Here is a 10,530-nt window from a genome sequence, read left to right as displayed (position 1 = left end):
GAGTGAGACCCTGAAAAAAAAAAAGAAAAAGAAAAAAAGGAAAAAAAAGAAAAATGAATGGCAGAGGAAATGTTGGAGGTGTGACTATGTAGCCTTTTGTTAAAATCTCAGAAAGATGAACGAATCAGTATTCAGTTACATAAAAGGCCCTTGAAAGAGACTAAGAGTGTGCCTCAAGGACCTTTTCAGTGAAACCACAGGTCTTCTAGGAAGTTTAAGGACATTGTTCTCAGCAAAATCAACAGGAGCCCAAGGTAGAAAAAGATCTTACCTAGATGAGATTTTTGGATGTGGCTTTTATCCAATGGAGTGAATGCCAATGAAATTCACAGAAGGCCTACAAAGTTTTTAAGAAAATTGCATCACCAAAAACACTGCCAGTTTGGACTGAAAGGGACAGAAAGAGTAGCAAATGAAAAGAAGTCATTGAACTTCCAAAATTCTATTAGCAGGAAGCAGCATAAGAAAACCACTGAGCATCAAACTTTACACCTTTCATGAAAAAGGAAGGGAGACTCAGAAGGCAGAACCAGGAGCATAGAGGGTGGAGCCAAGATCCACAGAAAATTATTTCCATACACTGAAACCTAATCAAAGAACTTCCAATATTTGCTGAGTTGCATTTCAGAATTGCTATGGACCATGGCCTTTATACTTCACATTTCCTTCCTTTTTCTATTTTTTTAGAGACAGGGTCTCACTCTGGGTCTTACCTAGGCTGGAGTGCAATGGTGCCATCACAGCTCACTGCAGACTTGACCTCCTGAGCTCCAGTGATCCTTCTGCTGTAGCCTCCTGAGTAGCTGGGACTATAGGTGTGCACCACCAGGACTGGCTAGTTTTTAAAATTTTTTGTAGAGACGAAGTCTTGCTATGTTTCCCAGGCTGGTCTCAAACTCCTGGCCTCGAGCAGTTCTCCTTCCTTGGCTTCCCAAAGTGCAGGTAGTGTGTACTTTGTCTACAACTAAAATAAGAACACTCCCTATTGACCGGATATCGTGGTTTACACCTGTAATCCCAACACTTTGGGAGGCCAAGGAGGGCGGATCACTTGAACCTGGGAGCTCGAGACTAGCCTGGGCAACATAGGGAGACTCTGTCTTTACAAAAAATACAAAAAATTAGCCAGGCGTGGTGGTGTGCATCTGTAGTCCTAGCTACTGGGGAGGCAGAGGTGGGAGGATCACCTGAGCCCCTGGGAAATCAAGGATGCAGTGAGCTGAGATCGCACCACTGCACTCCAGCTTGGGCTATGGAGTGAGGCCCTGTCTCAAAAAAAAAAAAAAAAAGGCTGATACAGTGGCTCATGCCTGGAATCCCAGCATATTTGGGAGGCTGAGGCGGGAGGATCATTTAAGCCCAGGAGTTTGGGACCAGCCTAGGCAACATGGGCGAAACCCCGCCTCTACAAAAAATAAAAAAGTTAAGTAGGGTGTGGTAGTGTTGTGCACCTGTGGTCCCAGCTTACTTGGGAAGCTGAGGTGGTAGAATTGCTTTAGTCTGGGAGGTCAAGGCAGCAGTGAGCCAAGATTGTGCCACTGCACTCCAGCTGGGTGACAGAGCCAGACGCTGTCTCAAAAAAAAAAAGGAAAAAAGAAGAGGAAGAAGGAGAAGGAGAAGGGGAAGAAGAAAGAAGAAGAAAAAGCCTGCCTTTGGAGAATTTTACTTAACAGGAGCTGAGGGATGGTAATAGAGAATAGTGCTTAAGTCTGGTGTGAACAAGAGTAACAGGATATATTAATTCAGGCTGCCATAACAGAATACCACAGACTGGGTGGTTTAAACAGCAGACATTGATTTTCTCACAGTTCTGGAAGCTGGAAGTCCAAGATCAAGATGCCTCCAGGATTAGTTTCTCCTGGCCTCTCTCCTTGGCTTGCAGATGGCTGCCTTCTTGCCATGTCCTCACATGGCCTTTCCTTTGTGTGTCCTTGGAGAGAAAGAGAGACAGAGAGGTCCCTGGGGTCTCTTCCTCTTCCTATGAGGACATCAGTGGTGTCAGATTAGGGACCCACCCTTATGAACTCATATAAGCTTAAAGACTGTATCTCTAAATATAGTCACATTGAGGGGTTAGGACTTCAAAATATGAATTTGTGAGTGGGAGGATACACTGCAGTTAATAACATAGGATAAGATCCAGGACTATTCTATAGTCTCTGAGGACAAGTATGTAATAAAACTAGTTTGCCAGCATCTCTTGCTAGAACATATGCTCCACTGGGGCAGGAAGGGTGTCTGACTTGTATAATATGGTACTCACAGCACTTACTGCAGTGCCTATTCATGTAAATATGTATTGAATGAATGAATTAGTGAATGTGGTATTGGAAAGTGGGTGCAAAGAAGGCTATCTCAGTGATCTGAGATGTGAAGTACCCCAAGTACCTAAATTCATTCAATGGTGGTGGGAATGAAGAGAAAGGCTGACAATGAATGGCAATAAGTAGTGACAGAAGTGGGATAAAGTGGAGGGAAGAATCTATGGGTGTGTAATGCTCTGTGACTAAGTGACCTGGTGATCACTGTCCTATTAGTGAAAATAGAGAAACTGAGAAAAGTTAGTTCATTACTACTAATCCTCACTTTGAAATGAGATTACTGTCATTAATTTAGGACTTATTCATGATTTGTAAAACTGAATGTTCTCATAGCTTCTCCCAGATGTTCCCTGAATGTTCTCTAAGATGTGATTTCTCTCCCCTCCAGCAACATTCAGGGACCCTGTATTCTTACCACTCTTACCCTACTTTGGTAGCCCAAAGAGAATTATAAGCACTAGGCTGGGCAAGGTGGCTCACACTTGTAATCCCAGCACTTTGGGAGGCTGAGGTGGGCAGATGACTTGAGCTCAGGAGTTCAAGATCAGCCTGGACAACAGGGTGAAACCCTGTCTCTACAAAATACAAAAAAAATTAGCTGGATAAGGTGGTGCATGCCTGTAGTCCCTGCTACTTGGGAGGCTGATATGGGAGGATCACTTGAGCCCGTGGAGGTCGAGGCTGCAGTGAGCTATGATGGCGCCACTGCACTCCAGCCCGATAGAGCGATCGAGTAAAATCCTGTCCCAAAGCAACGACAACAAAGAAAATTATAAGGGCTAGAAATACACATTTCTTTTTTTATTTTTCTTTTTTATTATTATTATTATTTTTTTTGAGAGAGGGCCTCCTTCTGTCACCCAGGCTGGAGTGCAGTGGTGCAATCATGGCTCACAGCAGCCTCGACCTCCCAGGCCCAAGTGATCCTCCTATCTCAGCTGCCCAAGTAGCTGGGACCACAGGCGCATGGCACGACGCCTGACTAATTTTTTTTATTTTTGTAGAGACCAGGTCTCCCTATGTTTCCCAGGCTGGTCTCGAACTCCTTGGCTCAACCAGTCCTCCCACCTCAGCCTCCCAAAGTGTTGAGATTACAGGTATTACAAAGTGGTGAGATTACACTGCGCCCACCTCTCCTAGTAATACTACTTCTTTTATTTGTGGTAGCTATAGTAGAAATAGAAATATGGTCATTGGCTGGGCGTGGTGGCTCACGCCTGTAATTCCAGCACTTGGGAGGCCAAGGCGGTCAGATCACTTGAGGTCAGGAGTTTGAGACCTGCCTGACCAACATAGCGAAACCCTGTCTCTACTAAAAATACAAAAGTTTAGCTGGACGTGGTAGTGGGCACCTGTTGTCCCAGCTACTCGGGAGGCTGAGGCAGGAGAATTGTTTGAACACAGAAGGTGAAGTTGCAGTGAGCCGAGACTGCACCATTGCACTGCAACCTGGGCTACAGAGCAAGACTCTGTCTAAAAAAAAAGAAAAAGAAAAAGAAATTATGCTCATGTTGGGCATCACAATGACATGAAACTTCTAGGTACTAGTGCTCTTTATTTCAAGATTATTTCTCTTGTCTTCACTTCTTCCTTGTATTTATAATCCTGAGAGAATGACTCAAAACTAACTTTCTCAGTTCTCTAGCTGAGTTATTTATGAATGGAAATTTGCATCTAATGGCAATCTATTTTCTGAAAGAGCTCATAATTACAATAATTTCAGTTTTCTTGAACTTTTTGAATATAACTCTTATGAACATTTCTTTTGAACATATCTCTATGAACAGACTATTCTTAGCTAACTTTAAAACTGAAACTGAAGGCCAGATGTGGTGTCTCACGCCTGTAATCCCAGCACTTTGGGAGGCTGAGGCGGGTAGATCACTTGAGGTCAGGGGTTCGAGACCAGCCTGGGCAACATGGTGAAACCCCCTCTCTACTAAAAATACAAAAAATAACCAGCAATGGTGGCATGCACCTGTAGCCCTAGCTACTAAGGAAGCTGAGGCAGGAGAATTGCTTGAACCTGGGAGGTGGTGGTTGCAGTGAGCTGAGATCGCAGCCACTGCACTCCAGCCTGGGTGACAGAGTGAGACTCTGTCTCAAAAAAAACAAAAACAAAAACAAAAAACAAAGCCTGAAACTCAAAAGATTGTTAAATATAGATTTAGAGTAGCTGGATAACATCTGCTCATAGGAGTTAGCCCCAAGAAATTACTTATTATGAATGATTGGAATGCTTTCTTCTAGCCTTTGCCCTAGCTGCTCCAAAAGGGCAAAAACCAAATTCAGTGTTTAGACACACTCCCCTTCCAGACTGTGTTAATGTTCTTTATGAGTAGGCAGCATTTAAATGCTGCCTACTCACAAATCCTTGAGAAAAGGATTTGCTCACTGGGTTAGAACTTTTATAATTAGCTGATATAATGACCATTTTGAACTACTGCATCATGTTAATGCCCATCAATTTTAGTAAAGTTACTATCTTTGTATAAAAATTTGTATAATTCTTTGAATGTTTTATTGCTCCTTGCCTTAAATACTCTGTAACAATTAGTGAAAATGAAATAGCAATTAGTAACAAAAACATGAATTCTAAATGTGACTTTGAAATTGCAAGACATTTCAATTAGGATGATAAAGTTTTAGCTGTTTTAACAAAGACAACAAAAATTTAAACAGGATAGAATGTTATTTCTCTAATATGTCACTCAGGGGTAGAGTTTTAAAAATAATAAAAAAGAATTTTATTTCTCATTTAATAGTCTGATTCCTTTCTCAAATAATGCTGATATGTTTGTTGGCTCTTCCATGCTGCCGTTCAAGTGTCCCTAAAATATTAGCCTCATCTGTTTGGTCCTAGATGGTTTGTTGCCATGTCCAAGTTCCAGGCAGCAAGATGGGAGAAGGCAAAGTAGAATAAAAAGACATGTTATTCATTTAAGGGGCATAACCCAGAAGTTGCATGTCAGTTCTGCTCTCCTCTTCCCCCTCCTCCTCCTCCTCCTCCTTCTCCTCCTCCTCCTCCTTCTTCTTTCTCTTCGTCTTCTTCTTTCTTCTTTTTGAGACAGGGTCTCACTCTGTCACATAGACTGGAGTGAAGTGGTACAATCATAACTCACTGCAACCTCGAATTCCTGGGCTCAAAGGATCCTTTTGCATCAGCCTCCCAGGTAGCTGGGACTATAGGTACTCGCCAGTGGGCCCAGCTAATTAATTTTTTTTTTTTTTTTTTTTTTTTTTTTTTTTTGTAGAGACGAGGTCTCGTTTTGTTGCCCAGGCTGGTTCTTGAATCCCTGGCCTCAAGCAGTCCTCCTGCCTCGACCTCCCAAAGTGTTGGGATTACAGGTGTGAGCCACCACACCCAGCCAGGTTCTGTTTATTTATTTTATTTAATTTATTTTTATTTTTGAGACAGGGTCTTACTCTGTCACCCAGGCTGGAGTGCAGTGGCATGATCATGGCTCACTGCAGCCTCAACCTCTTGGGCTCAAGGCATCTTCCCACCTCAGCCTCTTGAGTAGCTGGGACTACAGGTGCACACCACCATGCCTGGCTATGAATTCTATTTCTTAAGGGAATATGTGAAGTATGAATTTGGCATGCCAAAAGTTATGACTCTTTAGTCTCAAATTACTGCTTGTTGGACTAAGCTGCTTGACTGCATGTTCAATTGTGAAGAAGAAAACAAAAGCAACCTTATGCATCATCAGCAAATGCTGAAAATATATTGTCAAAAACTAAGTGTAAATGAAGTATAATAACTGTTTTATTTATTCTATGGATCTTGACTTTCGAAGATTTGGCCTTTGAATTCACTTAAGAGTCACATAACTTTATATGAAAGTAATGAACAACCTATCTGTAAGGAAATTTCTGGCTTATTTGTTGTTCTGAAATTTTATGGTTGAATCAGCATTTCTGAGAAAGCTAGAGGCTTTGAGTGGCCAGCTTTTAAGTTAAGTGTAGAATGTAGTGGATTTCAATACTTTCTAAATAGGGTATCTCTGTTGAGCCTTAGAAAGTACTTTGAGCACAGGCAAGTCATTGCTGTCAGGCAATGCCAATGCTCACCTTAGTCAGAGCTGCTCTGGAGGGAAGCAGCATTCTCCAATCTCCTGGCCAATGCTCAGTTGTAGCATTGTCACCCCTGACTGGGAAGGGGAAGAAGAGTGCAGACTGTGAGCAAGTGAAGGGCCAAGAAGCGTGGAGTCCCAGCCTGGGTCCAAGTGGCCCAGAGAAAAGGATGATCAGAAATGTCAGGGGTCCTAGCACAGCAAGGAAATGATGTCACATGATACTTCTCTGCTCTGGTCCATTTGGGAGCAGCAGAACCTCAGCAGGTGGTAAGGGAGTGCCTGCGGGTGGCCATCTCCTGCAATACTAGAGCCACTGTGGCTTCGGATGTTTGATGACAGACCAGGACTAAGTAGCCATATGTTTGGGGCTTCTTTGAGGAGTACTCCAAATTTCACCCAGACATATTCTATTTCTTTATTTTTATTTTTATTTTTTTGAGACAGGGTCTCACTTTGTCACCCAGGCTCGAGTGCAGTGGCGCTGTCACAGATCACTGCAGCCTCAACCTCCTAGGCTTAAGCAATCCTCCCACTTCAGCCTCCTGATAGCTGGGACCACAGATGCGTGCCACCATACCTGGCTAATTTTTTAATTTTGTAGAGACAAGGTCTCACCATGTTGCCCAGAATGGTCTTGAACTCCTGGCCTCAAGGGATCCTCCCACCATGGCCTCTCAAAGTGCTGGGGTTACAGATGTGAGCCACCATGCTCTGCTCATGTTTATTGTAGTAGTCTACTATAGCCCTCAGTTACCTCTAACAAGTATGGGATGCCATGGCTTTCTTCTGGCTCCTGTAGCAATAATTTTTTTTTTAACCACAGAAGGCATTTCTTTAGGTTAAGCAATAAAGATGAAGTCGCCATCTCTGAAAGCTTCAGTCTTACTCATATATATTTCCAGAGAGGGGAAGGGAGTGGGATGTTGTATCTCTAGTCTCCTTTATCTCTCTCTCTTTTTTTTTTTTTAGATGAAGTTTCGCTCTTGTCGCCCAGGCTAGAGTGCAAATGGTGCAATCTCAGCTCACTGCAACCTCCGCCTCCTGGGTTCAAGTGATTCTCCTGCCCCATCCTCCTGAGTAGCTGGGATTACAGGTGCCCACCACCACACCCAGCTAATTTTTATATTTTTAGTAGAGACAGGTTTCTGCATGTTGGCCAGGCTGGCCTTGAACTCCTGACCTCAGGTGATCCACCTGAGGTCCCAAAGTGTTGGGATTACAGGGGTGAGCCACCGCGCCTGGCCTTAGTTTCCTTTATCTCTTAACCATTTAAAGCTGACCTGTTTATCTGATTAACTGGTTGTCACATTAGGAGTAAGAAAAATTTGAATTAATGGCATCTATATTTCAGGCTGGAATAACTGAGACAAGAATATCAACAACAATACAATCTGAACGACCAGGGGCCATTTTTAGGGTGTGAGCTGAGGAGGGCAGGGTTTGGGTGTTGAGTTGCAAGAAGGAGAGTGCCTGGTGGCGGTGCACCAAAGAAGCTGGAGTGGCACAGGAGCTTTATGTAGTGAAATGTATTCCCCAAGGCTGCTCCTTCTCTAACGCCTTTTAGGCTGAGAACGTTTGGGTTGGAAGCAATGTACATTATTAGGATGGTGCAAGTCACTGTGGTCTAAGATATTAAATATTTTTTTCCTCTAAGGATTCATTACTTTTTTTGAGCTAATCACAACATTACATTTTTAGTACTGTGACCTTTAAATGCATATCTTATGATGAATTATAAATTTGCGTTAAAACTTTTATACCAGTGGGTATGGACAAAGGTAAGACTTTCATTAGCTTAGTGTATCTTCTTGTTTTTTATTTATTTATTTTTTTTAGACAGAGTCTTACTCTGTCCCCCAGGCTGTAGTGCAGTGGCGCAATCTCGGCTCACTCACTGCAAGCTCCACCTCCTGGGTTCATGCCATTCTCCTGCCTCAGCCTCCGGAGTAGCTGGGAGTACAGGCTCCCACCACCACGCCCAGCTGATTTTTTTGTATTTTTAGTAGAGACGGCATTTCACTGTGTTAGCCAGGATGGTCTCGATCTGCTGACCTTGTGATCCGCCCACCTCCACCTCCCAAAGTGCTGGCATTACAGGCGTGAGCCACTGCGCCCGGCTACTTAGTGTATCTTTTTATATATATATATTTCTTTTTCTTCTTTTTAGTAGCTAAGTCTTCACAAGCTTAGTGTAACTCTGTGAGAGTCCTGTATCTTTTGAACAGTTTGGATATTTAATGATATGTCTCCTTATCTACTTTAACATGTTTTTAAAAACCCCAATAACATTTCTTTATTTCTTTTTATAAAAAATTATTTATTTATTTATTTTTGAGGCAGGGTGCTTGCTCTGTTGCCCAGGCTGGGAGGGCATTGGCATGATCTCTGCTCACTGCAACCTCTGCCTCCTGGGCTTAGGCGTGTTTCTGCCGGGGTGCCACCACGCTTGGCTAAGTTTTGTTTTTAAGGTTTTTTTTTTTTTTTTTTTAATAGAGACAAGGTCTCGCTATATTATCCAGGCTAGTCTTGAACTCCCGGGCACAAGCAGTCCTCCCGGGCTCAAGCAGTCCTCCCACCTCGGCCTCCCAAACTGCTGGGATTACAGGCAATGAGCCACTACACCTGGCTATTTATTTATTTATTTATTTATCTGAGACTGAGTCTCGCTCTGTTGTCCAGGCTAGAGTGCAGTGGCACGATCTCGTCTCACTGCAACCTCTGTCTCCCAGGTTTAAACGATTCTCTTGCCTCAGCCTCCTGAGTAGCTGGGACTACAGGCACATGCTACTATGCCTGGCTACTTTTTGTATTTTTAGTAGAGATGGAGTTTCACCATGTTGGCCAGGCTGGTCTCAAACTCCTGACCTCAAGTGATCCGCCTGCCTTGGCCTCCCAAAGTGCTGAGATTACAGGCGTGAGCCACTGCGCCCGGCCTATTTCTTTATTTTTAAAATTTTACACTTCTTTATATAAATATTTTTGTAATCCTTCATGGGATTGAAGATAGTTCCTTTAATAATGTAAGTGAAGCTGTCAATTAGTGGAAAGTACACCGGACCTAGATTCAGAGGTCTCAGGTTGTTGTCACAGGTCCTGTTGAAATGATTTTGTTGTGTTTTTAATAAATTGGATACCTAGTTAATAATTTACAATGAGAAATGCCCCTTCACAAGGATCAGAATGTTCATGCCCATTGATCAAGAATCTAATTCCAGTGTCAGGGTATTGAGGAGTAGGTATAATATATCTGATGCAATTTCTCATGATCTTAATTCGTCTTTTGTGATGTGAGAGGCTTGGATAAGATAACCTTTAAATTTCCTTTAATTCAAAAAATTTCTTTTCCATGGCCTGCGTCACGGAGAGGGGAAGCAGCATGCAAAACCTAGAAAATAGGTGGGTTCCATGCCAGGCACTGTGGCAAGCATTTAGTGTGCATTATTTCATTTAATCCTCACAACTGATGAGGTAGGTATTATTATCATCCCCTTTTTAATATTAGGTTGGTGCAAAAGTAATTGTGTTTTGCCATTAAAAGTAACTAAGCATTAGGTAACTTGCTCAGTTATCCCACAACTAGTGAGTGGCAGAGTTGGGATCTCCAATACAGGTCTGTCAGGGTCTGGAGTTTGGGGGCTGAGGTCTATGCTGGCTCTTTAACTATCATACAGTAGCAGTTCTGAGGAACGTTTATTTCAGAGCAATAAACAGGATGGAGATTTTTTGCTTTTAAAAAAGTTATGTATTGGTAATAGTTCTCTAGGTATTTTACATCCTTACATTATGTAAGTATATAAAATTTGACAATATAAAAAGCAAAGAAATCTCTGAATGCAAGTGGCAAAATAAAGTCAGATTAAATCATCTGCCTCTAAATCGAATGAAAAAATCTAATGAAAAATCTTGTGATACAGAAGGGAATGGAGCAATATCCACTAACTTCTGAGGACAAAAAAGTGTAGCCCACTTCTTCTCCGAGAAAACACCAAATGGTAGATGGCGCTGGGACAGCGGAGAGAGGAAGGGGCTCTGGGATGGGGAACAGCGGAGTCTTCTGTGGAGGCTGCGGCAGTGGCATCCCCGGCCGGGGTTGCTGCCATGATCGGCGGCGGAAGTGTCTGAGGCCGCAG

Source organism: Pan troglodytes, chromosome 7 (genome assembly GCF_028858775.2).
Source record: "Pan troglodytes isolate AG18354 chromosome 7, NHGRI_mPanTro3-v2.0_pri, whole genome shotgun sequence".
In the NCBI taxonomy this organism is placed as follows: Eukaryota; Metazoa; Chordata; class Mammalia; order Primates; family Hominidae; genus Pan; species Pan troglodytes.
Note: the sequence above shows the minus strand (reverse complement) of the source record.